Source organism: Dermacentor variabilis, chromosome 1 (genome assembly GCF_050947875.1).
Source record: "Dermacentor variabilis isolate Ectoservices chromosome 1, ASM5094787v1, whole genome shotgun sequence".
In the NCBI taxonomy this organism is placed as follows: Eukaryota; Metazoa; Arthropoda; class Arachnida; order Ixodida; family Ixodidae; genus Dermacentor; species Dermacentor variabilis.
Window position 1 is genome coordinate 232,174,132 of NC_134568.1, and position 25,869 is coordinate 232,200,000.

Below are 25,869 nucleotides of genomic sequence, written 5' to 3' on the forward strand. Positions count from 1 at the left end.
CAGTGGCGTGAGACAGGGTCACCGCCCAGACGTGGTTAATCTGGTACGCCCCGATGCATACCACGTCCGGCAGCAGTCCCGTCGGCAGAAGGGCGTCTCTAAAATCTTCGACCTTGTAAGGTCTGGCGCGTACATCACCGTGTAAAAACACGGTGTTAAAGGCAACTCGTCCTTTCGGCAGCTGAGGCAAAATAAACGGATAGTCCTTATCGTCGTCGGTGATCCTGTTTCCGCGACCAAAAGTGGCCGCTGTCGCTGCTCCGGAAGAGGCCATGATCCTACGATCCGAACAGCTCGGCTGCCGGATGCAGAATGAGGCCACACTACCACAATTCGCCTCTTGTATGACGATCGCGTGCGCTTTTCTTCGAGGCGCGTACGTAAAGAAGCAAAATTCTGGCAGTGGTGGGATTTGAACCCACGCCTCCGAAGAGACTGGTGCCTAAAACCATCGCCTTAGACCGCTCGGCCACACTACCACAATTCGCCTTTTGTATGACGATCGCGTGCGCTTTTCTTCTAGGCGCGAACGTAAAGAACCAAAATTCTGGCAGGATTTGAACCCACGCCTCCGAAGAGACTGGTTACTAAAACTAGCGCCTTAGACCGCTCGGCCACACTACCACAATTCGCCTCTTGTATGACGATCGCGTGCGCTTTTCTTCGAGGCGCGTACGTAAAGAAGCAAAATACTGGCAGTGGTGGGATTTGAACCCACGCCTCCGGAGAGACTGGTGCCTAAAACCAGCGCCTTAGACCGCTCGGCCACACTACCACTTTTTTTCTTTATTGCCTGTTTTATAACAAATACACGATTCACAGCTATTCTCCGCTGCGATTACAAAACAAAAAAGACAGTTCAATGTGCGGGTGTACCTTGTCGTTTAATTTTGGTTTAAAAAGGCTGAATGTTTGCAAGCAGTTCAAATGCTGTTAACCACTCAGGTGGTTCGCTGAGCGCTTTAACCGCTTCGCGAATGTACAATACATTTTCAGCAAAATATCCTTTGGCCGGTTTTGCGTCAACATCCTCATTACGCACCGCCATTCGTGTTTTCCACACGCTGTGCATGCAGAGTAACATCACCATATCACATGGAACTCCTTCTGTCTCTTCAAACGGTAAAAAACGGATTCCAAAAGGTGTTAAAGGAAATTCTTTTTTTAGTGTCCTTTGTAGAATGTCCCAAAGGAAGACTGACTCCCTGCACTCCAGAAATATGTGCTCCATTGTCTCCGGTTTCTGAAATATTTGTCAATTCACACTCCAGGGTACAAAGATCCCCTTCTCCTGCAGCCATGGCTTGACAGGAAGCGTGCCAGTGTGCAGCATGAAAAAAAAAGTTTTTGTTGTTGCGCTTACAGGCATTTTCTTAACTCTTATTATGACATTCTGCTCACGCCCCAGTGCATATACTGCACGGTATATTGGTACTGGACACATGATATTAACTAAATCTCGGTATAATCGCTTTCTTGCGACTGTGTTCAGGTATTCCAAAGAAAAGTGTACTTTTAGAAAACGGAAAGAGCATATCACTTCAAACAAAAAACCCCGGACAACCACTTGTCGTATGCCATACGACGTCACAACATATTCTGGCAGTGCGTCACCTAATCGCGTCTGGATAACGCACCGCAAAAAACAATCGCTTTCGTCGCGCAAGAGCATGAAACGCGACACTACTTGTTTCAAAAATAAATGCGACAAACCCAGCCCTCCTTTCTGCACAGCGTGAAACAGATTCAGACGACTCGTGCGCTCCCATCCTGATCCCCACACGAACATAGCAAAAACCCTGTGCAACTTTTGTACACACACTCGGGATATACATAAAACTTGCAACATATAAAACACTTTAGCGACAAGAAATAAATTGCAGACAGTGGCTCTCGTGAATATTGACAGATTCCTGCCTCCCCACTTCGTTGTTTGTGCTTTAGCCCGCTCAGTTTGTTCAGTCCATTGCGTCGTGGTATCGCGATAGTATTCCAAAGGAACACCAAGATAACTGGTTGGCGTATCTGTGAACGGTACTGTTTCTAACACTGCAGGCCGGCTGTCCCATTCACCGTGCCAGAAGCCTAAGCTTTTTGGCCAGCTTATGGCACTCCCCGTTAGACTGCAAAATTTTCTTGCATCCTTGACTGCCTCCCGAATGCTCTCTTGGTCAATGCAAAAAAGTGCGATGTCATCTGCGTAAGCTAGTATTTTTACTTCCTGAGTTAAAAGACGGTAGCCGCGAATGTTTTCGTTTTCTCGTACCTTCAAACAGAAAGGTTAAAAAAAAATCGCAAAAAGTAAGGGCGACAAAGGGCACCCCTGGCGCACACTGGATAATACTGGTATATTTTCGCTGAGTCTTTTATTGATTATTAGGTGAGCGGAACAGTTCTCATAAGCCATGGCTACTCCGTCCTGAATCAATTTGCCTACATTAATGTGTTTTAGCAGGGCAAGAAGTATGCTGTGAGCAACCCTGTCAAAAGCTTTTTCTAGGTCTAACTGAACCATTGCTACACATTCGAGGTTCGCATCACAGCATTCCAATATACTCCTAGGGATGCGAATATTCGACAATATTGTTCTATTGCTGATACCGCATGTTTGGTGTGGGCCTACTATGGATTTAATAACTGACTGCATCCTTTTTCCGAGCACCTTCATGTAGATTTTATAATCCGAATTTGTAAGACTTATGGGCCTGTATCCAGCGACAGATTTCAGCTTTACCGTATCGGTCGTTTTCGGTATAAGCACAACATGACTTTTTCTGAATGATGGCGGCAAGTGCTTAGTTTCATGAGCTTCTGATATTACACAGGGCAGTATCTCGCTTATTTCGGCCTTGAAAGTTTTATAGAAAGCTGCTCCTAGGCCGTCTGGTCCAGGCGCCTCTCCTTTACCCAAGTCTTCTATGGCTTCTGTAATTTCTTTCGCAGAGATCAGTCTCTCGAGTCCCTCTTTTATTTCGTCTTGTAATTTTGGCAGAAGTGTTAGAAAGGTGTTCACAAACTCTTCTGTTACGGGCACCTGCCTACCGAGCAACGCTCGGTAGTGTTCAACGAAAGCTTTTTCAATTACTTCTGGGTCTTTTGACATTGTGTTGTTAAAACAAATTTCTTTTATTATGTTTTTGGATGCGTAACCCTTTTCGTCACTGAGCGCGCGCTTAGTTGGCGCCTCTCCCAGCCACAGCCTCTCGGATCGTGCTCTTATCGCGGCTCCTTGGTGAATTTGAGCGTCCACCCTTTCAAGTTCGCGTTTAATTTCTCTAATCTGTTTCGAAAACAATCCCGGTATTGTACACTCCGCGTTTAGAAAATAATCGAGCATGCTTTGCAGTTCTTTCTCTCTTTGTTTAGCTTTATGACGCATCACACAAGCCCTCTCGATCGCACTCATTTTCACTTCAATTTTAAACTGCTCCCACAGCTCAGCCCAATTTGTTGTAGCATCTATTTGCATTACGTCAATTTTTCCTTTTACCGTTTTGACAAACCATTCATCACTTAAGATCGTTTCGTTCATTTTCCACAGTTCCCAGTTAAAGTGAGACCCTCTATGTTTCGTGCCCAATGTACACGTTACTAGGCTGTGATCACTGAAGCTCACGTGCTTTACTGCGTAGCTAGTGACCGTTCGCGCAAGGTTTCCTGATACGTACAAACGATCTAGTCGAGCGTGACTCTGCCCTTGGAAATGAGTAAAAACAACACTGTTACCGCTTAATATGCTTCCAACGTCTACTAAATCATAGTCTGCCACGATTGCGCAGAGTTGATGCGCACTTGTATCCCGTATTATTTTACTGGGCACCCTATCTTCGGACATGCAAACACAATTGAAGTCACCAAGAAGAACAACATTTCTTTCACACGTCAGGTGTGACTCAACAAAGTTAAAAAAAAATTTCCTATCACTAATTTTGTTTGGAGCGTACACACAGACAATTCGCCAATCAATATTATTGAAAGAGAAATCACATAGGACCAATCGCCCATCTTGGGCCGACATTACACTCTGCGCAACAATACCTATTGAATTACGCAAAAATAAAAGACAGCCACCGGCCTTACCTACTCCATGACAAACACAAGTGTTGTAACGGGATTTAAAAACCTGAACCATTTTGTCCGTTTGCTCTTCGCTTTCAATTTTAGTTTCTTGAACAGCAAGAATATCTATGTCGTTTTCCAGCATCAGGCGACTTAATTGTGCTTGTCGCCGTCTAGCCGTTAACCCTCGTACGTTAAGCGTGCCAATACGTATTGCTATTCCATGATTATTTGCCATTGAAAGAGAAGAGCAAGCACAAACTACAATACATTTCGGAAATCAAAGACCGCCAAACTTACAAAAAACAAAAACCCTGCACCATCATAAGCTCCGTCTCATACGGCGAAGGCATGACGTTACCAAATGCGCTACTCATCATTCACTTAAAGGTTCCGCAGCACCTAGTCCTTACTGAGCCTTCTACCGAACAGCACCCCGCTACCGCGGGGGAACTGTCGGCGTTGTCCGCTTATCTGGTGGGACAGTCGGCGTCTGTCGCCCGTCTGGTGGGACGGTCGGCGTCTGCCGACCACCTGGCGGATTGGTCGGCGTCTGGCGCCCCTCAGGTGGATGTTCTCGCGTCGGCCTCCTCTCGAGCGGAACGTTCGGCTTGGGCTTGAGTGTAGACCGCCGGAAAGAGGAAGCCTTCGTGGGTGGCCCTTCGCTGCTGACAGCGTCGTCTTGCTCAAGCCTGACATCTTGATCGGGTATTTCGCGAGGTCTCTTTGAAACGGCGCTGGCCTGGTCCATTTTCTCGCCGGATTCTTCGATGAAGGCAGCGCCAGAGTTGCCCTGTCGCAGAACGCCCTCGGCAGCCTCCGCGTCCCCCTCACTTTCACGCACCGTAGAATTTTCTGCAGACGGTTCACTTTGCACTTCATTCTTGGCCACTGCCTCGCTACTGCCCTTTCTGGGTTGGCACTTGACGCTTGCCATGACCACTGGCTTCTCTTCCGTGCCTCGTGGGTCTCCGCCCGCTCCAGCAGTCTCTTCCGCGTCCGCTTGATCCATTAAGTGCTCGTCTAACGCGTCGCTCCGGCCAGACCCGGTCACGTTAGCGTAGCTTCTCACGCACTGGGTCTCGTCGTGGCCGAAACGACGACAGAGCCCACAGCGTGGCACACGGCACTCGCGCCGTATATGGCCGGTGCCGCGGCATCGGAGGCAGAGCGGAGCTCTGCCTGGCACAATCACGAGCGCATGGTCCTCTGCTACTCGTAGCTGATGCGGGATGTCTTCCATGGTCATACCAGCCTTCAGCCTAACGATACCAGACGCGTGTGAGAACCTTTGTCGCCGCACCATGGTACTCGCCACCGCTCCCTGGAAATTTCGGTCACCGTTCCGAACGGTGCCAAGGCTGCTCTGACGTCCTCGTCGGGAGTCGTGTGAAGGAGCCAGAACAGCTTCATTCTAATATCCTGGTTGCAAGGGTCAATGGCGACGCAGCGGTGTTCTTTGACGCTAAAGGCCTTCGCTGACAGCAGCTTCTTTTTTCCGACTTCGTCCTTGAATGTTATAGCCCAGACATGGTTCATCTGGTAGGCCCCGAGGGCCACCACCTCCGGCAACAGCTTATGACGGTCAAGCGCATCACGAAAATGTTCGACTCGATAGGGCCTGGCCTTCAAATCACCGTGCAAAAACACGGTATTACACACGGTCATACCTGATGGCAGATGCAGCAAAACAAGCTGGTAATCCTGTGAAGACGTTTCCGTAAGCCTGATACCGCGGCCCGGCTGGGCCGCATGAACCGCCCCTACGGAGCACAACATTCCGTGACCGTCCGCTGTGGTGGCCGGAAGTGGAATGCGGCCACACTACCACAATTCGCCTCTTGTATGACGATCGCGTGCACTTTTCTTCGAGGCGCGTACGTAAAGAAGCAAAATTCTGGCAGTGGTGGGATTTGAACCCACGCCTCCAGAGAGACTGGCGCCTAAAACCAGCGCCTTAGACCGCTCGGCCACACTACCACAATTCGCCTCTTGTATGACGATCGCGTGCACTTTTCTTCGAGGCGCGTACGTAAAGAAGCAAAATTCTGGCAGTGGTGGGATTTGAACCCACGCCTCCGAAGAGACTGGTGCCTAAAACCAGCGCCTTAGACCGCTCGGCCACACTACCACAATTCGCCTCTTGTATGACGATCGCGTGCGCTTTTCTTCGAGGCGCGTACGTGAAGAAGCAAAATCCCGGCAGTGGTGGGATTTGAACCCACGCATCCGAAGAGACTGGTGCCTAAAACCAGCGCCTAAGACCGCTCGGCCACACTACCATTTTTTTTTCTTTTCTTTATTGCCAGTCCTCGACATAACACAACACAAATTCCTAAATGATATAAACAAAGACCAAAGAAGCAAAAAGGGATGAATACACAAACGGAACAAGGAACAGTAATATTTACATTCGCTGCCGTCCGCTACTGTGGCACGACGTTGTCGGATTAAAATTCCTTTAGTGCTGTAAGGGGTTCAACCCTCGACAGCCACTCAGGAACAGGCTGTTGCATCTTGATCACTTCCACATACCGTTGCATGGATTCACAAAAGTACAGACGCGCCGGTCGGGCATCCGGGTCACAATGGTAACCCGCCATTCTTGCGCGCCATAAACTGTGGAGGCCCGTAAGCATGATCAGGTCGTACGGGAAACCTTCGTCGTCATATACTGGCAGAAACCTGATTCCGTGGGGATCTATAGGTAGCTCCTTTTTTAGAGTCCTTTGTAGCACGTCCCAGAAAAAGACCCCTTCCCAACAGTGGATGAAAACGTGATCTATGCTTTCTGTTTTTTTACATATAAGGCAGTGGGTTCCCCATGGCATGGAGAACCCACGTTGTTCAAGGAAGATTTTAACAGGTACAGTACCAGTGTGTAATTTAAAAAAGAACGATTTAGTGGCTGGTTGAACTGGCATCTTCTTCACCCTTTTCAATACATCTAGGCCTGGGCCTCCACTGTACGGGGCTCTGTACATAGGTACCAGCAAAACACTGTCACATAAATCACGATATAACTTTTTCCGTTTTACACTCCACAAATATGCACTTGAAAAACGAACACGCAAAAAGGAAACACTCTGAACAATTTCCCGAAAGAAACCACGGACTGGTCCTGGCATTATTTCCGTACCTACAACGAATTCGGGAAGTGATCTTGACAGCCTCATTTGGATCACCGTGCGCAGAAATGGGTCGTTTGTATCTCGAAAGAAGGAGAATCTATTCACCAGTTGACGCAAGAAGAGGTGCGCCAACCCCAGACCACCATCCTTCACGCGCCGGAAGAGATTATCTCGGCTACATCGCTCCCAGCTTGATGCCCACACGAATACAGCGAACACACGGTGCAATTTCTGCACATTAATACAAGAGCACTGTAGTACCTGCATTACGTACCAGATCTTTGTCACGAGAAACATGTTGCACGCTGTAGCTCTCGCGAATATTGACAAGTAACAGGCGTTCCATCGGTCGGCTTTTTCTTTTAGTTGTTTTGTCCGCTCCTTCCAGTACTCGCTACTGTCCCTGTAGGCATCAAGGGGTGCTCCAAGGTACTTAACTGGCGTCGTGACCCAGTTTACGTTCGAAAAGTGGTCTGGTGTAGACGCCCATCTTCCATGCCAAAACCCCAAACATTTCTGCCAGTTAACGTAGCTGTTAGTGACGTTACCAAACTTTTTGACGATATTAACAGTATTCAATACACTTTGTTTGTCCTTACAGCACACAGCCACATCGTCAGCGTATGCCAGTAGCTTCACTTCTGCTGATTGAAGACTAAACCCCTTAATACATTCATTTTCAATGATGGCCAGACATAGCGTTTCTATGTAGACACAAAACAGGAGTGGACTGAGTGGACAACCCTGGCGAACGGAGCGCTTCACGTTAATGGGGGCCCCCAACATCTGATTAATTATAAGTCTGGTATAGCAGCTCCGGTACGCCATGGTCACCCCTTCAGTGATTATGTGGCCAAAATTAACGTGTTCAAGGATGGTAAGCAATATGTCGTGAGAAACACAATCAAACGCCTTCTCCAAGTCTAGCTGGAGGATGGCTACTGCTTCGCACATGGCGTCACAACACTCCAGCACACACTTCATTTTATGGATGTTAGTGAAAATGGTTCTTCCACGAATACCACACGTCTGGTGTGGGCCGACTACTTCCTGAATAACTGACTGGACCCGTCGTGCCAACACCTTCATCAATATTTTGTAGTCACAGTTAGTAAGCGCTATGGGTCTGTAGGAGGAAAGTTGCTTGAGCTTTTCGGTCTCTTCTGTTTTCGGTATTAGTACTGTATGGGACTGGCCAAAGGATGGTGGAAGTATTTTCAGTTCATATGCTTCATTGAAAACTGCTGTTAAGATAGGAGCTAGGTGGCTTTTGAACGATTTGTACCATGCGGCACAAAGACCGTCTGGACCTGGCGACTTCCCAGGATTCAGGTCTTCGATGGCTTTCATCACTTCATGTTCTGTTAATGGTCGTTCTAAGGTTTCTTTAACCTCACTCGACAGCTGTGGGATTCGTTGCAAAAATAATTTCTTGAAATCGTGCATGTTGACAGGCCTGAATGTAAAAAGTTCTTTGTAATGCTCAAAGAAAGCACGCCCTATATTATTGTTATCCGTTAATACCACCCCTTCATATTCGATAGCCTCAATCTGCTTACGTCTCGAGAGCTTTTTTTCTAACCCCAGTGCTCTTTTCGTTGGCGTTTCCCCGCATGATAGCCTTTCTGCTCTGGCGCGCACTAGCGCACCTCGGAAGCGATCTTCGTCGAATACCTCGAGCTTCTTCTTAACGGCGCGCATATCTTGTTGATAGGCGCCAGGTTGCATGCATTCAAGCTTCGCAAATTTTTCTAGCAATGTTGTTAAATCCTTTTCTCTGGCCTTTTGTTCATATCGCAGTACGCTACTTCTTTCGATTGCCTTCAATTTAATGCTTTGCTTCAGCAACTCCCATTCCTCACCAAATTTCGTAGAACTGTCTGTTCCAAAAGAATTCAGAGCAGCCACTACATTTTCGTTAAAAGTTTCATCCCGTAACAGCTCTGCATTGAATTTCCACAGTTCCCAGACGAACTTGTTTCGTTCTTTCTTCCTGCCCACCGTGCATTTTACCAGGCAGTGGTCAGAATATGATATGGCCGTAACTGTGTAGCACTGGCATTTTTCAACTAAATCATATGAAAGATAGATACGGTCTAAGCGTGCGTGACTTGTGCCCTGAAAGTGAGTGTAGCTTACGTCTCCATGACCGCGAAAACATTCTGCGATATCTTCTAATTCGAATTCGTGTGTGATCTGCGCCAGGATATCACTACTTTTGTCACAAACCACGCGACGCGTAGACCTATCCTCAGCTTTCAATACGCAGTTGAAGTCGCCTACACAGGCTATCATTTTTTGCACATGTAAATGACGCTTTAAACTCAAAAAGAAATTTGCCCTCTCTTGCACAGTATTAGGCGCATAAATGCAAAACACGCGCCATTGGACATTACAATAGCTGAAGTCACAAAAGACAAGTCGACCAGAAGTACAGGAGAAGTAACCATCTATAACAAGACCAGGGAGCTTCCTCACGAACAGCACACACCCTGCCGAAGTCCCTAAGGTGTGGCTCACTACCGTATAGTAGTTATACGTGAACCTTTGCACCATGCTCCCGGTCTCCTCCTCGCCGTCTACCTTGGTTTCTTGCACAGCTAAAACGTCGAGGTCGTGGTCCACTAGTAGGCTGTAAACCTGACTCTGTTTCCTTTTGGCGGCCAGACCTCGAACGTTTAGCGTGCCGAGGCTAAGCGACGGGTTGGTAGCCATTATTGGTGAAAACCGGAGGGGAGAAGGCCCGGAGCATGGTGCTCACCTTAACGTCTAGCTGACCGCTAGACGCCTCCGTGGCCATCCGGCGGCCGTCGCCCGGGTTCCTCTTTGGTCGGCTTCGGGGTAAGCCTACGGTCAGTCTCCAGGTTCGGCTTAGGCTTGAGGGTGGAGCGCCTTCCAGGTAGCGTCTTAGCGGGTGGTGCCTCGGAGTCACCGCCGGCCTTTCCGTCGACTTTCTCCTCGTGCTGCAGGGATCTCTTGACCGGTGCCGAGACGGATTCGACGCGGGCGCTAGCAGGTGTCGCGTTGTCGTCCGCCTCTGCCTGCGTTGCATCCGTAGCTGGCTGGTGGCTCTCATTTTCTTGCGGGGCCGTCTTCACGCTCTCGACTGTAGCTGCTGGCTCTTTGGGGGGAGGGATATTCCTTCCTCCTTCGGCTTGCTTCGTCTTCGCGCCGGTTTCTGCCGCCACTTTGCCGTTTCCAGCTCCCGTGGCCGCTTCCTCCGCCTCGGTCACGTCCATTACGTGGTCTAACGTCGACGGCTCGCTCTCCGCCGAACCCGCGGCTACTGCGTATGAACGCACACAGTCCGCGTCGTTGTGTCCAAAACGCCTGCACCGCGAGCAACGGGGAACCTTGCATTCACGACGAACGTGGCCAGAGCCCCGGCAGCGCAGGCACTGCATGGGACGTCCTGGGGCTACCACCAGCGCAAGCTCGCCGGCGACGCGGATCTGGTGGGGCAGGTCGTCGACTTTCATTCCTGCCTTCAGCTGCAGCAGCACTGCTCGGGTCGTCGAGCCCTTGTCGGAAACGCCATCCACTCGCCAGCGCTCCCGGGTCACTTCCGTCACCTTGCCGAAGGAGGCCAGCGCGGTCTTGACGTCTTCGTCGTCCACCCCATGCAGAAGCCAGTGGATACGAAGCTTCACCTGTTGTTCCTTGGGGTCGATGACCAGGCAGCGACGCCCCTTCACCTGCAGCTCCTTCAGGGCCGCCACCTTTTCGGCAGCCTCGGCTGTCTTCATCGTCACCGCCCATACATGGTTTATTTGGTATGCTCCAAGGGCGACGACGCCAGAGAGCATACCAACAGCTTGAGGCGCGTCTCGAAAATCTTCTACACGAAACGGGCGAACACGAGCGTCGCCGTGCAAAAAAACTGTGTTCAAAACAATACGTCCTGTAGGTAGGCGAGGCAAAATTATTTGGTAATCTTTATCTTCTTCCGTCGAAAGCCTGTTGCCGCGGCTAACAGCCGCATATGCCGCTCCATTGGAGCCCATGATCCCGCGATCCGTTCAGCTCGGGAGCCGGAAGCAGAATGGGCCACACTACCACAATTCGCCTCTTGTATGACGATCGCGTGCACTTTTCTTCGAGGCGCGTACGTAAAGAAGCAAAATTCTGGCAGTGGTGGGATTTGAACCCACGCCTCCAGAGAGACTGGTGCCTAAAACCAGCGCCTTAGACCGCTCGGCCACACTACCACAATTCGCCTCTTGTATGACGATCGCGTGCGCTTTTCTTCGAGGCGCGTACGTGAAGAAGCAAAATCCTGGCAGTGGTGGGATTTGAACCCACGCCTCCGAAGAGACTGGTGCCTAAAACCAGCGCCTTAGACCGCTCGGCCACACTACCACTTTTTTTTTTATTTATTACCGGTTTTGAATATAACATCGTACATATGAATTTCACACTCATGACACAAATGCAAGCCTCTTGCAAGAGAAAACGAAGGCGAGAAACAAAAAAGCGCTACAAAGCCGTCTATCCGCATAGGACTGACGTTGTCAAATTAAAATTCCTTCATGACTGTCAGAGGTTCGAGCCTCGACAGCCAATCCGGTACACACTTTTGCATTTTCTGCATTTCAATAAATAAGGACATACACTCTCTGAAATACATACGCGCTGGCCGAGCGTCGACGTCGCAATGGTACCCGGCCATGCGAGCTCGCCATATAGAGTGGAGGGCGTTCAGCTTAATAAGATCATACGGTACTCCGTCTTCATCTTTAATTGGCAGATACCTGATCCCTTGGGGGTCCACCGGTAACTCCTTTTTCAGCGTTCGCTTTAGCACGTCCCAAAGGAAAACAGCCGCCCAGCAATGCAAGAAAACGTGATCAATGGTCTCCGGCTTCTGACAGATCAAGCAGTGGGATCCCCACGGCACAAGACAGCCTCGTTCTTCCACAAACGTTTTCACAGAGAGCGTTCCTGTGTGGAGCTTAAAAAAGAAGGTTTTAACCCCCGGTGGCACCTGCATTCGTTTCACCCGTTTAAGGACGTCTTGTCCTGGCCCTCCACTGTATATGGTTCTGTATAACGGCACTGGGAACACAATGTCGCACACATCATTATACAGTTTTTTCCTTTTAAGTTCAAACAGATAATCATTTGAAAAACGAACTGAAAGGAAGCGCACACTGTCGACCACTTCCTTAAGATAACCCCGAAGTTTTCCGGTCATGCTTGCCGTACTAACAACATACGCCGGCAATGCGTCGCTCAACCTGAGTTGACATACGGTGCGCAGAAAAGGATCGCGCACATCTCGAAAAAACAAAAAGCGGTTGACAAGTTGTCGAACAAAAAGATGTGCCAAGCCAACACCCCCGTCCTTCACTCTTCTAAACAAATTGGTTCGGCTTGCTCTCTCCCATGCTGATCCCCAGATGAAGACCGCGAACACTCTGTGCAGCCTTTGCACATTTGCCCTGGAACAATGCAACACTTGCATAACATAATATAACTTCGCTATAAAAAACATATTACAAATTGTCGCCCTTGAAAAAATAGACTGGTTAGTGCTTGTCCATCTGTCCACTTTTTCTTTTGTTTCATTAGTTCGGTTCCTCCAGTACTCATCGCTGCTCTTGTACCTGTCGAGGGGAACACCCAGATACTTCGTCGGAGTTTTCACCCAGTTGACATTGGCGAAGTATTGCGGTGCCGAAGACCCCTCCCCGTGCCACAGCCCGAGGGATTTGCCCCAATTGACTTTGCTGCCCGTGACGTCACAGAAATGTTTTACTACAGCAATTGTTTCAGTCACACTTGGTTCGTCTGTGCAACACACTGCAACGTTGTCAGCATACGCTAGCAGCTTCACTTCGGATTCTGCCAATCTAAAACCACGTATATTGTTATTTGCGGTAATGGCCACACACATTGCTTCTATGTATATAGCAAATAACAGAGGACTGAGGGGACAGCCTTGGCGCACTGAACGCATGATGTTAATGGGGGCCCCCAGCGACTTATTAACAATTAACCTTGTAGTGCACTTCTGGTACGCCAAGGCCACACCCTCAGTGATGATGGTACCGACATTAACATGATCCAATATGGAGAACAAAATAACGTGAGCGACGCAATCGAACGCTTTCTCAAGATCAAGCTGAAGAACTGCAACGCCGCCACCGGTGACGTCACAGCACTCGAGCACACACCGCATCTTATGGATGTTAGAAAAAATTGTTCGCCCTTTGATTCCACATGTTTGATGGTCTGCGACTATTTCCTTTATTACGCCTTGAAGTCTAGTCGCTAAGATCTTCATAAATATCTTGTAATCCACATTTGTTAGTGATATGGGCCTATAGGATGATACGAATCTCAGTTTATCTAATTTATCGTTCTTCGGAATTAGAATGGTGTGCACTTTCCCAAAAGAAGGTGGCAATGATTTCTGCTCGTACGCTTCATTAAATACTTCTACTAATAAAGGGGCCAGTTCTCTTTTCAATGTCTTATATAAGGCGGCGCTGAGTCCACCTGGTCCCGGTGACTTGCCCAAGTTTAAATCGTCGATTGCCTTTTCGACTTCCCTCTCCGTTATTTTCCCTTCTAATCGCTCCTTAGCTTCATCACTCAAACGCGGCATGCGGTGCAGAACGTCCGCTTTGAAACCCTCTAAATTCGCTTCCTGAAATGCAAAGAGCGACTGATAGTATTGGAAGAAGGCGTGTGCTATGCTCTCGTTGTCGTCAACAACGGCTCCATTCATTAAAAGTTGATCGACATGGTTTCGTCTTCCGTGTGCCTTCTCTAAACCGAGCGCTCTTTTAGTGGGCGTCTCCCCTGCCGCCAGTGCATCTGCTCTTGCTCGCACGATGGCACCTTGATAACGTTCTTTGTCGTACTGTTCAAGCTTTTCCTTGACGCTCCGCACATCGTCTTTGTACAGACCAGGCTCTCTGCACTCGAGCGTTATCAGCTGCTGAAGTAGTGTTCGCAAACCCTTTTCTTTATATTCCCTCTCAAATTTGAGGCAGCTTGACCTTTCTAAGGCTTTCATTTTAACTTTTTGTTTAACACATTCCCACTTTTCTGCTATTGTATCAGCCGCATCTTCGCGTATTTCATTAACCGCATCCCGCACTGCCTTTACAAAAGATGCATCATTTAATAACAAGTCATTGAGTTTCCATTGATGCCAATTAAATGCATGTTCCCTTTTCCTTATACATATGTTACATTTTACCAGGCAGTGATCCGAAAATGACACGGGTACAACGCAATAACCGTGGCATCTTGGAATCGTGTCCAACGAAATGTACATGCGATCCAGTCGCGCATGACTACTGCCTTGAAAACGCGTAAATGTCACTTGACGCTCCCCTTCCAGACATTGAAAAACATCATCAAGTTAATTTTCATTAATTAATTTTGACAAAACGTCACTACTTCTATCACGCACGCCGGCATTGTTGGCTCGGTCTCTAGCACTCAACACACAATTGAAGTCCCCTAATAACACAACGCGCTTATTACAGCAAACATATTGTGAGAGGTTCGAAAAAAAGAGGACACGCTCGTCTACAGAATTCGGCGCATAAACGCATATGACGCGAAACTCAAAGTCAGAGATCGTAAAGTCACATAAAACAATCCTTCCATCCAGACAGGACCACACACTTTGAATATGTAAACCCGGCAGCTTCTTCACAAAAAGAATGCACCCCCCGGAGGTGCCTACCGCATGACTCACCACCACAAAGTACCTAGTCGTGAATCGTCGCACCATGCTCCCGGTCTCCTCCTCTCCGTCAACCTTGGTTTCCTGGACGGCTAGTACGTCTATGTCATGGTCGGTTACCAACCGTAGGACCTGACATTGCCTACGACTAGCCGCCAACCCTCGCCCATTTAGTGTGGCAATACTAAGTGACGGTATTTCATCCATCTTCATCTAGCGAGAAAAGTAGGCCCGGAGCATGGTGCTTACTCTTCACGACCAGCCCTTGGCTAGCCGCCTCCGGGGCCATCCGGCTTCCCGGCATTGTTTGTCGTCGACACTTTGATCACAGGCTTTCTTTCAGGCGGCACATTCGGCTTTGGTTTGAAGCCCACCCGCCTCCCCTGGGGCGTCTTTGACGGTGGTCCCTCGGTGGTGCTGGTCGCACCCTCGCCTTGGTCCTTGGTCTGGTCGTGGGGGCGTTTGACCGGCCCGCCAAGAGTCTCAGTCCGGTCGCAGTCTTTCACAGCGTCGTCCTGCTGCATTGCCGTCATACCGTTGTCGGGCGGGTCTTCACTAATGGTTCCCGTCGCGGGGCCCACAGCAGTCGCGCCCTGCGCCTTCCCACTCCGCTTCTCAGTACCTTGAGCAACCGTGCCTTCTGCGCCGACGGTCGACGTCTCGCCGAATGCCGCTGTCGGTACCAGGTCTCCGATGCCTGTAGCGGCGTCCTCCGTCTCGACCACGTCCATGACGTGCTCTGCGGCCACGTCGTTCACTGCTGGGCTTGTCACGGCGGCGTAGGATTTGACGCAGTCGGCGTCAACATGACCGAACCGTCTGCAGCGAGAACAGCGCGGAACTTTACACTCCCGGCGGACGTGCCCCGTGCCTTGGCAGCGCAGGCACTGCATGGGTCGACCAGGGACGACCACCAATGCCAGCTCTCCGCCGACGCGGACCTGATGAGGAAGGTCTTCCATTTTCACGCCGCTTTTCAGCTTTAGAAGCACAGTCCTGGTTGTCGACGTCTTGTCGCCCAGGCCATGGACGCGCCACCTTTCCCGGCTTACCTCCTCCACCTTGCCGAAAGCCATGAACGCCGTCCGTATGTCCTCGTCTGTAACGCCACAGAGCAGCCAGTGAAGCCTAAGCTTCACCTGCTGGTCTTGCGGGTCCACGATGACACACCGTCTTCCCTTCACTTGCAGTTCCTTAAGGGCCATGAGGCGCTTGGTCGCAGTGGCGTCAGACAGGGTCACCGCCCAGACGTGGTTTATCTGGTACGCCCCTATGCATACCACGTCCGGCAGCAGTCCCGTCGGCAGAAGGGCGTCTCTAAAATATTCGACTTTGTAAGGTCTGGCGCGTACATCACCGTGTAAAAACACGGTGTTAAAGGCAACTCGTCCTTTCGGCAGCTGAGGCAAAATAAACGGATAATCTTTATCGTCGTCGGTGATCCTGTTTCCGCGAACAAAAGTGGTCGCTGTCGCTGCCCCGGAAGAGGCCATGACCCTACGATCCGAACAGCTCGGCTGCCGGATGCAGAATGAGGCCACACTACCACAATTCACCTCTTGTATACCGATCGCGTGCGCTTTTCTTCGAGGCGCGTACGTGAAGAAGCAAAATCCTGGCAGTGGTGGGATTTGAACCCACGCCTCCGAAGAGACTGGTGCCTAAAACCAGCGCCTTAGACCGCTCGGCCACACTACCACAATTCGCCTCTTGTATGACGATCGCGTGCGCTTTTCTTCGAAGCGTGTACGTAAAACAAAATTCTGGCAGTGGTATGATTTGAACCCACGCCTCCGAAGAGACTGGTGCGTAAAACCAGCACCTTAGACCACTCGGCCACACTACCACAATTCGCCTCTTGTATGACGATCGCGTGCGCTTTTCTTCGAGGCGCGTACGTAAAGAAGCAAAATTCTGGCAGTGGTGGGATTTGAACCCACGCCTCCAGAGAGACTGGTGCCTAAAACCAGCGCCTTAGACCGCTCGGCCACACTACCACAATTCGCCTCTTGTATGACGATCGCGTGCACTTTTCTTCGAGTCGCGTACGTGAAGAAGCAAAATCCTGGCAGTGGTGGGATTTGAACCCACGCCTCCGAAGAGACTGGTGCCTAAAACCAGCGCCTTGGACCGCTCGGCCACACTACCACAACGCGCCTCTTGTATGACGATCGCGTACGCTTTTCTTCGAGGCGCGTACGTAAAGAAGCAAAATTGTGGCAGTGGTGGGATTTGAACCCACGCCTCCGTAGAGACTGGTGCCTAAAACCAGCTCCTTAGACCGCTCGGCCACACTACCACAATTCGCCTCTTGTATGACGATAGCGTGCGCTTTTCTTCGAAGCGTGTACGTAAAACAAAATTCTGGCAGTGGTATGATTTGAACCCACGCCTCCGAAGAGACTGGTGCCTAAAACCAGCGCATTAGACCACTCGGCCACACTACCACAATTCGCGTCTTGTATGACGATCGCGTGCGCTTTTCTTCGAAGCCTGTACGTAAAACAAAATTCTGGCAGTGGTATGATTTGAACCCACGCCTCCGAAGAGACTGGTGCCTAAAACCAGCACCTTAGACCACTCGGCCACACTACCACAATTCGCCTCTTGTATGACGATCGTGTGCGCTTTTCTTCGAGGCGCGTACGTAAAGAAACAAAATTCTGGCAGTGGTGGTATTTGAACCCACGCCTCCGAAGAGACTGGTGCCTAAAACCAGCACCTTAGACCGCTCTACCACAATTTGCCTCTTGTATGACGATCGCGTGCGCTTTTCTTCGAGGCGCGTACGTAAAGTACAAAATTCTGGCAGTGGTGGAATTTGAACCCACCCTCCGAAGAGACTGGTGCCTAAAACCAGGGCCTTAGACCACTCGGCCACACTACTTTTTTTTTTATTACCGGTTTTTCTCAGAACGTGCAGGTTACACACATTACAGTATCACAATTGCAATACTAACAAAAAGAAAAGAAAGAAAAGAGTCACACCGTACAACAAAGCCGTTTGCTCTATTGGACAGGCGTTGTCAACTTAAAATTCCTTCATGGATGTAAGAGGTTCTAGCCTCCACAGCCATTCCGGAACACATTGCTGCATTTTCTGTATTTCTATAAATCGCGACATACATTCTCTGAAATAAACGCGAGCGGGCCTAGCGTCAGGATCACAATAGTACCCTGCCATACGAGCCCGCCATATACAGAGGAGAGCGTTCAACATAATAAAATTATATGGAACCCCGTCATCATCCTTAATTGACAGATACCTTATCCCTTGGGGGTCCACTGGTAAATCTTTTTCAGGGTTCGCTTTAAGATGTCCCAGAAAAAAAACCCCTCCCAACATTCCAAGAAAATGTGATCTATGGTTTCCTGCTTTTTGCAGATCAAGCAATGCGTTCCCCATGGTAGGATACAACCTCGCTCTTCCATGAAAGTCTTCACGGAGAGCGTTCCGGTGTGAAGCTTAAAAAAAAGGTTTTTACCCCTGGTGGCACCTCCATGCGTTTTACCCGTTTAAGTACATCCAGTCCTGGCCCTCCACTGTAAATGGCTCTGTATAACGGCACTGGGAAAACAATGTCGCACACATCTTTATACAATCTTTTACTTTTCACTTCGCAAAGGTATTCCATGGAAAAGCGAACAGAAAGAAATCTTACGCTCTCGACCACTTCCTTAAAGTAGCCACGAAGTGATCCGGTAACGCTTGCAGTACTAACAACATGTGCCGGCAAAGCGCCGCTCAACCTGAGCTGGCATACGGTGCGCAGAAAAGGATGGCGCACATCGCGAAAAAACAAGAATCGGTTTACCAGTTGTCTAACAAAAAGATGAGCCAAACCCACACCCCCGTCCTTCACTCTTCTAAACAAATTTGTTCGGCTGCACCTTTCCCGTGTTGACCCCCAGATGAAAACAGCAAACACTCTGTGCAGCCTTTGCACATTTGCTCTCGAGCAATACAACGCTTGCATGACATAATATAACTTGGTGACAAAAAACATATTACAGACTGTCGCCCTTGCAAAAATAGACAGCTTCGCACCCTTCCATCTGTCCGCTTTTTCTTTCATTTCATCGGCTTGGCTCCTCCAATATTCATCGCTACTATTGTAGCTATTGAGAGGAACACCCAGATACCTCGTCGGCGTTTTGACCCAGTTGAGGTTCGCGAAGTTGTCCGGTGCAGACACCCATTTCCCGTGCCACAGGCCTAGGGATTTGCCCCAATTTATTCTACTACCCGTGACATCACAGAAATGTTTCACTACCGACACTGTTTCCGTTACACTTGGTTTGTCTGTGCAACACACTGCAATGTCATCTGCGCATGCGAGCAACTTCACCTCTGTCGCTGCTAATCTGAAACCACGTATTTTGTCATTTCCGTTAATTACTACACACATTGCTTCTATATAGATGGCAAATAACAGCGGACTGAGGGGACAGCCTTGGCGTACTGAACGCATGATTTTAATGGGGGCCCCCAGAGACTTATTGACAATTAATCTTGTTGTGCAATTCTGGTACGCCAAGGCCACGCCCAACAAAATAACGTGAGCGACACAATCGAACGCTTTTTCCAAATCGAGCTGAAGAACTGCAACGCCACCATCGGTGACGTCACAGCACTCGAGCACGCACCGCATCTGATGGATGTTCGAAAAAATGGACCGCCCCTTGATGTCGCAAGTTTGGTGGTCTCCGACAATTTCCTTGATGACGCTTTGAAGTCTCGCAGCTAAAATCTTCATAAAGATCTTGTAATCAATGTTTGTTAGTGATATAGGTCTATAGGATGACATGAATCTGAGTTTGTCTGTTTGATCACTCTTAGGGATTAGTATTGTGTGCGCTTTTCCAAAAGATGGGCGCAATAATTTCTTCTCGTACGCGTCATTAAATACATCTGCTAACAATGGGGTCAGTTCTCTTTTGAAAGCCTTATATAACCTCGCACAGAGTCCATCAGGCCCAGGCGACTTGCCCGAGTTCAAATCGCCGATTGCCTTTTCAACTTCGTGCTCGGTAATGTTGCCTTCCAATCGTTCTTTAGCGTCATCTGCCAGTCTCGGCATCCGCTGAAGAAAATCGGCTTTGAAACTCTCTACATTCGCGGCCTGAAATGCAAAGAGCGACTGGTACTACTGAAAGAAGGCGCGACCTATGCTTTTGTTGTCCTCAACAACAACCCCGTTCATTAAAATCTTATCGACATGGTTTCGCCGTCCGTGCGCCTTCTCGAGTCCAAGCGCCCTTTTTGTGGGCGTCTCCCCCGCCGCTAATACATCTGCTCGTGCTCGCACGATGGCACCTTGGTAACGTTCTATGTCGAACTGTTCAAGCTTTTCCTTGACGCTCCGCACATCGTCTTTGTACAGACCAGGCTCTCTGCACTCGAGCGTTATCAGCTGCTGAAGTAGCGTTCGCAACCCCTTTTCTTTATATTTCCTCTCAAACTTGAGGCAGCTTGACCTTTCTAAGGCTTTCATTTTAACTTTTTGTTTAAAACATTCCCACTTTTCACCTATTGTTTCAGCTGCATCTTCGCGTATTTCATTAATGGCATCCCGTACTGCCTTTACAAAAGACTCATCATTTAATAACAAGGTATTCATTTTCCACATCTCCCAATTAAACTCATGTTTGCGTTTCCCTATACCGACCTTACATATTACGAGACAGTGATCTGAGAACGATACGGGCACTACAGAATAACCGTGGAATCTTGGAATTGTATCCAGCGAAATGTAGATTCGGTCCAATCGCGCATGGCTACTGCCCTGAAAACGTGTAAAAGTCACGTCACGCCCCCCTTCCAGACACTCAAAAACGTCATCGAGTTCATTTTCACTAATTAGTTTTGACAAGACTTCACTGCTTCTGTCACGCACACCGGCATTATTGGCTCTGTCTCTAGCGCTCATTACACAATTGAAGTCTCCTAACAGCATAACGCGCTTATCGCATCGAACATACTGCGAAAGGTTCGAAAAGAAACGGGCACGCTCTTCTACTAAATTGGGTGCATATACGCATATGACGCGGAACTGAAAACCGCACAAAACAATAACGCAAAAAACAATCCTTCCAGACTGACAAGAAAAGGTACTTTGAATCTGCAGTCCAGGCAGTTTCTTCACAAGAAGAATGCACCCCCCAGCCGTGCCTAACGCATGGCTTACCACCGCAAAATACCTAGTCGTGAAACGGCGCACCATGCTCCCGGTCTCCTCCTCCCCGTCAACCTTAGTTTCCTGGACGGCTAGTACGTCGACATCGTGATCAGTGACCAACCGTAGGACCTGACTTTGCCTACGACTAGCCGCCAACCCTCTCACGTTTAAGGTGGCAATATTAAGGGACGGTATCTGAGCCATGTTGAGCTAAAGTGAAAAGTAGGCCCGGAGCATGGTGCTTACCGTTCACGACTAGCCCTCGGCTAGCCGCCTCCGGGACCTCCCGGTTTCCCGGCGTTGCTTGTGGACGGCACTTTGTCCGCAGGCTTTCTCTCAGGTGGGATATTCGGCTTTGGTTTCAAGCTCGTGCGCCTCCCAAGAGGTGTCTTTGTAGGCGGCCCTTCGTTGGTGCTGGTCGCACCCTCGTTCCGGTCCTTAGTCTGGTCGTGGGGTCGCTTAACTGGGGCACCAAGAGTCGCAGTCCGGTCGGAATCGTGGACGGCCTCGTCCTGCTGCATCGCCGTCGCGCCGTTGTCGAGCGGGTCTTCACTACTGCTCCGCGTAGACTGGCCCATAGCGGTTGCGACCTGTACCGTCCCACTCGGCTTCAGGGTAGTCTCAGCCACCTTGCTGTCTCCGGCCAAACTCGTCGTCCCACTGGCTGTCGCTGCCGGGACCATGGCTAGAGTTCCTTTAGCAGCGTCCTCCGCCTCGGCCACGTCCATGACGTGCTCTGCCGCAACGTCACAAGTTACTGGGCCTGTTACGGTGGCATAAGATCTTATGCAGTCAGCGTCGACGTGGCTGAAACGTCTGCATAGAGAACCGCGGGGGACTCTGCACTCACGGCGGACGTGTCCCGTGCCGTGGCAGCGCAGGCACTGCACCGGTCGACCGGGCACGACGACCAAGGCCAACTCGCCGCCGACGCGGATCTGATGGGGCAGGTCCTCCACTTTCATGCCGCTTTTCAATTTGAGAATGACGGTCCTGGTGGTTGAGGTCTTCATTGCCATGCCTTCGACGCGCCACCGCTCCCGGCTCACCTCCTCCACCTTGCCGAAAGCCGCGAATGCCGTTCGAACGTCCTCATCGGCAACGCCGTGCAGCAGCCAGTGAAGCCTTAGCTTCATCTGTTGATCCTGCGGGTCAACGATGACGCATCGTCGTCCCTTCACTTGGAGTTCCTTAAGGTCCAGAAGCCTTTTTGTGGCAGTCGCATCGCTCAGGGTCACTGCCCAGACGTAGTTGATCTGGTACGCCCCTATGCATACCACATCAGGCAGCAGGCCCGTCGGCAGAAGGGCGTCCCGGAAATCTTCCACCTTATAAGGTCTGGCGCGAACATCACCGTGCAAAAAGACGGTGTTAATCACCATTTGTCCTTTAGGCAGTTGCGGCAATATAAAGGCATACTCCTTATCGTCGTTTAGCCTGTTTCCGCGGCCAAAAGTGGCCGCTGTCGCTGCTCCACTGGAGCCCATGATTCTGCTGACCGCTCAGCTCGGCTGCCGGAAGCAGAATGACTCGGCCACACTACCATTTCTTTTTCTTTATTGCCAGTCCTCGACATGTCATAACACAAATTCCTTAAATTATATACCCAAAGACCAAAGAACCAAAAAGGAATGAATACATAAACCGAACAAAGACCACTAATATTTACTTTCGTTGCCGTCCGCTACTGTGGCACGACGTTGTCGGATTAAAATTTCTTTAGTGCTGTCAGGGGTTCAACCCTCGACAGCCACGCAGGAACAGGGTGTTTCAACTTCTGCACTTGCACATACCGCTGCATGCATTCATGGAAGTACACACGCGCCGGTCGGGCATCCGGGTCAGAATGGTAGCCCGCCATTCTTGCACGCCATAAACAGTGGAGGCCCGTAAGCATGATCAGGTCGTACGGGAAACCTTCGTCCTCATGTACCGGCAGAAACCTGATTCCGTATATAGGTAGCTCCCTTTTTAGAGTCCTTTGCAACACGTCCCAGAAAAAGACCCATTCCCAACAGTGTATGAAGACATGATCTATGCTTTCTGTTTTTTACATATAAGGCAGTGGGTTCCCCATGGCATGTAGAACCCACGTTGTTCAAGAAAGATGTTAAAGGGTAGAGTATCGGTATGTAATTTAACGAAGAAAGATTTAGTGGCTGGCTGAACTGGCAACTTCTTTACCCTTTTAAATACGTCTAGGCCTGGGCCTCCACTGTATGGGGCCCTGTACAGTGGCGATCAATATGAAGGTGATCGCTCGAGCGGCGACCGAGGAAAGGAGCAGCGCCATGTTACGTCATCACCATCCGTGGGGTGGGGTACATTCCCTCTCTCTTTTCGCAGTTCCTTGAGCTGCTGTCACTACCTTCTAGCAAGTCCCAAATTTCGTTTTTTCTTGTACGCGTCAGCAGACCGATACGCACGTGTCGTAATCTTTTGTATACTGCTAGACCAGACGCAATGAATTGGAAGGTCATCGTGCGAGCGTCAACCTATGCTAGGAAAAGCCGCCTTGCGCGACATTTTTTTTTATGTTCCAGGAATAAAGTTATGCTAGCTTCCGTTACAGTCAGGCTCTTCCACAAAGAGCGGGCGGTCTTCTCAGTAACGATAGTGTCAGGTTTCACTTTTTTCTTTAATTCCTCATTTGCACTGCACACTGCCGCATCTATTAGCTCTGCGAGTGCAGCACATATTGAAGCTCCCAGCTGATCGAAATTATTACATGAGTAATCCTTCTGTGTGAAGATTGCGGGCAGTGTGGTCACCATCAGTAGCGAAATTCTGGGTGAGGTTCCTGCGACACGCTTCCCAGAATTGAATGTGTCCTTCTCACTTGAGGAATTGGACGCTGCTTTGGCCTCCTGCAGGCGCTCATCGTCGCCAGGACCAGACGGCATCACCTACGCTGCTTTATGCCACCTAGGTGAAGATGGCCGAAGCAGACTACTGGAATGTTATAACCAGTCATGGAATGATGGCGTCGTTCCTGAGCGGTGGAAGTCCAGCCGCTTGGTACCACTCCTGAAGCCTGGAAAGTCGCCACTTGACCTAGCGTCCTACCGACCCATTGCGCTGTCCAGCTGTGTTGGGAAGGTCATGGAAAGAATGATTCTCACCCGCCTAGAATGGTATCTTGAGCGCCACAACGTATACCCCGATGCCATGGCTGGTTTTAGAAGAGGCCGTTCCTCTATTGACAACGTCATCGACCTAGTCACGTCTGTACAACAAGAAAAACACCACAAGCGTATATCGGTTGCACTATTCCTCGACGTGAAAAGCGCTTATGATAATGTAACGCATGAAGCAATCCTTGATGCCCTGGAAAATAACGGAATTGGTGGACGCATGTTTCGGTGGATTCGGAGCTATCTATTCAAAAGATCCTTCTTTGTGCACAGTGCAGATGGCCGAACTGCTGACCATTACACTTACCGTGGCGTCCCTCAGGGTGGGGTTCTTAGCCCCACTTTGTTCAACCTTGCCATCCTTGGCCTTGCCGACGTTCTACCACATACAGTAAACCTTTCAATATATGCTGACGACATATGCATATGGGCCTCGGCAGTTACACGTCTCCAGGTGCGTGCACGGCTCCAAAAAGCAGTGACCCTAACATCATCGTACCTGAGTGCGCAAGGCCTCAGCATTTCGACCGAGAAGTGCGCCTTAGTCGCCTTTACCCACAAGCCCATGACCTGGTACCCCATTTCTATTGACCACCAACCAATTTCCTACGCAAAAACTCACCGATTCCTAGGCGTTATTATAGACAGAGACCTTTCATGGAGCCCCCACATCTCATACTTGAAGAAGAGGCTTACTTCTATCTCCCATATACTAAGGTTTCTTGCCGGAAAAACGTGGGGCACATCCGTGGCATCTATGCTTCAACTATACAGGACGCTCTTCCTAGGATACTTGCGATACAGCACACCGGTGCTGTCCAATGTTAACAAAACTAACATCCATGTCCTACAGAGCATTCAAGGCCAAGCCCTTCGAACATGTCTGGGGCTACCTCGAAATGCTTCAACCGTGGCAACAATTGCCACCGCGAGAGACAACCCAATAAGGACCTATATAGATATCGACGCACTCCGGGCGCATGTTCGCCATATTTACAGAGTTCCTGACCACCATCTCACTCACTTGCCTGAGAAAAGACCCAAGGCAGCGTTCTCCAGATCAATTGCGGCTAACCGGCACTCTTTGTCTTTGAGGCACTCACCCGCAACAAGAACGCCATCCCCTATGTGGTGCTTGAAGAAGCCTCCTGTGTACCTCGCTGTTCCAGGAATAGTGAAGAAAGCTAGCCTGACCACCGCGGCTCTCAAGCAGATCACATTGGAACTTCTGCATTGTTCATACGCTAACCGAATTCATGTTTACACGGATGGTTCCGTCTCGGAAAATTCTACGGGCGCCGTTGTTCTACCATCTCAATCGGTCGTCATCAAGTTCAAGACTTCACACGTAACGACATCTACAGGTTCTGAACTGGCCGCTCTTCGCGCTGCTGTCGAATACATTGAAAAAGAACCGCCCAACAAATGGGCAATATTTTGTGACTCGAAAGCAGCCCTCCAGAGCTTGCGAAGTTTACGACGTTTACGTGGTTGATCATACAAAACTCACAAATCAACGAAACCTGCCATTGCGCATCTGAAAGAGGACATGATATCATATTTCAGTGGCTGCCGGGACACTGTGGCGTCGTTGGTAATCACCTCGCCGATGACGCTGCCCGACGTGCCCAGGCTGGCTCACCGACACTCCTTATACCTTT

The 25,869-nt window shown here is 49.6% G+C and overlaps 13 non-coding genes across 13 annotated transcripts; all 13 read right to left on the minus strand.

Moving 5' to 3' along the window:
• Positions 1–397: 397 nt before the first annotated feature.
• On the minus strand, positions 398–479 carry TRNAL-UAG (transfer RNA leucine (anticodon UAG)). The gene has a single exon. It is a non-coding gene; the product is annotated as a tRNA-Leu (tRNA).
• Positions 480–693: 214 nt separating this feature from the next.
• On the minus strand, positions 694–775 carry TRNAL-UAG (transfer RNA leucine (anticodon UAG)). Its single transcript has one exon. It is a non-coding gene; the product is annotated as a tRNA-Leu (tRNA).
• Positions 776–5,957: 5,182 nt separating this feature from the next.
• On the minus strand, positions 5,958–6,039 carry TRNAL-UAG (transfer RNA leucine (anticodon UAG)). Its single transcript has one exon. It is a non-coding gene; the product is annotated as a tRNA-Leu (tRNA).
• A 69-nt stretch (positions 6,040–6,108) lies between these two features.
• Positions 6,109–6,190, minus strand: TRNAL-UAG (transfer RNA leucine (anticodon UAG)). The gene has a single exon. It is a non-coding gene; the product is annotated as a tRNA-Leu (tRNA).
• A 69-nt stretch (positions 6,191–6,259) lies between these two features.
• TRNAL-UAG (transfer RNA leucine (anticodon UAG)) lies at positions 6,260–6,341 on the minus strand. Its single transcript has one exon. It is a non-coding gene; the product is annotated as a tRNA-Leu (tRNA).
• Positions 6,342–11,316: 4,975 nt separating this feature from the next.
• TRNAL-UAG (transfer RNA leucine (anticodon UAG)) lies at positions 11,317–11,398 on the minus strand. Its single transcript has one exon. It is a non-coding gene; the product is annotated as a tRNA-Leu (tRNA).
• A 69-nt stretch (positions 11,399–11,467) lies between these two features.
• Positions 11,468–11,549, minus strand: TRNAL-UAG (transfer RNA leucine (anticodon UAG)). The gene has a single exon. It is a non-coding gene; the product is annotated as a tRNA-Leu (tRNA).
• A 4,962-nt stretch (positions 11,550–16,511) lies between these two features.
• On the minus strand, positions 16,512–16,593 carry TRNAL-UAG (transfer RNA leucine (anticodon UAG)). Its single transcript has one exon. It is a non-coding gene; the product is annotated as a tRNA-Leu (tRNA).
• A 66-nt stretch (positions 16,594–16,659) lies between these two features.
• Positions 16,660–16,741, minus strand: TRNAV-UAC (transfer RNA valine (anticodon UAC)). Its single transcript has one exon. It is a non-coding gene; the product is annotated as a tRNA-Val (tRNA).
• Positions 16,742–16,810: 69 nt separating this feature from the next.
• On the minus strand, positions 16,811–16,892 carry TRNAL-UAG (transfer RNA leucine (anticodon UAG)). Its single transcript has one exon. It is a non-coding gene; the product is annotated as a tRNA-Leu (tRNA).
• A 69-nt stretch (positions 16,893–16,961) lies between these two features.
• On the minus strand, positions 16,962–17,043 carry TRNAL-UAG (transfer RNA leucine (anticodon UAG)). Its single transcript has one exon. It is a non-coding gene; the product is annotated as a tRNA-Leu (tRNA).
• A 69-nt stretch (positions 17,044–17,112) lies between these two features.
• On the minus strand, positions 17,113–17,194 carry TRNAL-UAG (transfer RNA leucine (anticodon UAG)). Its single transcript has one exon. It is a non-coding gene; the product is annotated as a tRNA-Leu (tRNA).
• A 214-nt stretch (positions 17,195–17,408) lies between these two features.
• TRNAL-UAG (transfer RNA leucine (anticodon UAG)) lies at positions 17,409–17,490 on the minus strand. Its single transcript has one exon. It is a non-coding gene; the product is annotated as a tRNA-Leu (tRNA).
• Between the last annotated feature and the right edge of the window lie 8,379 nt (positions 17,491–25,869).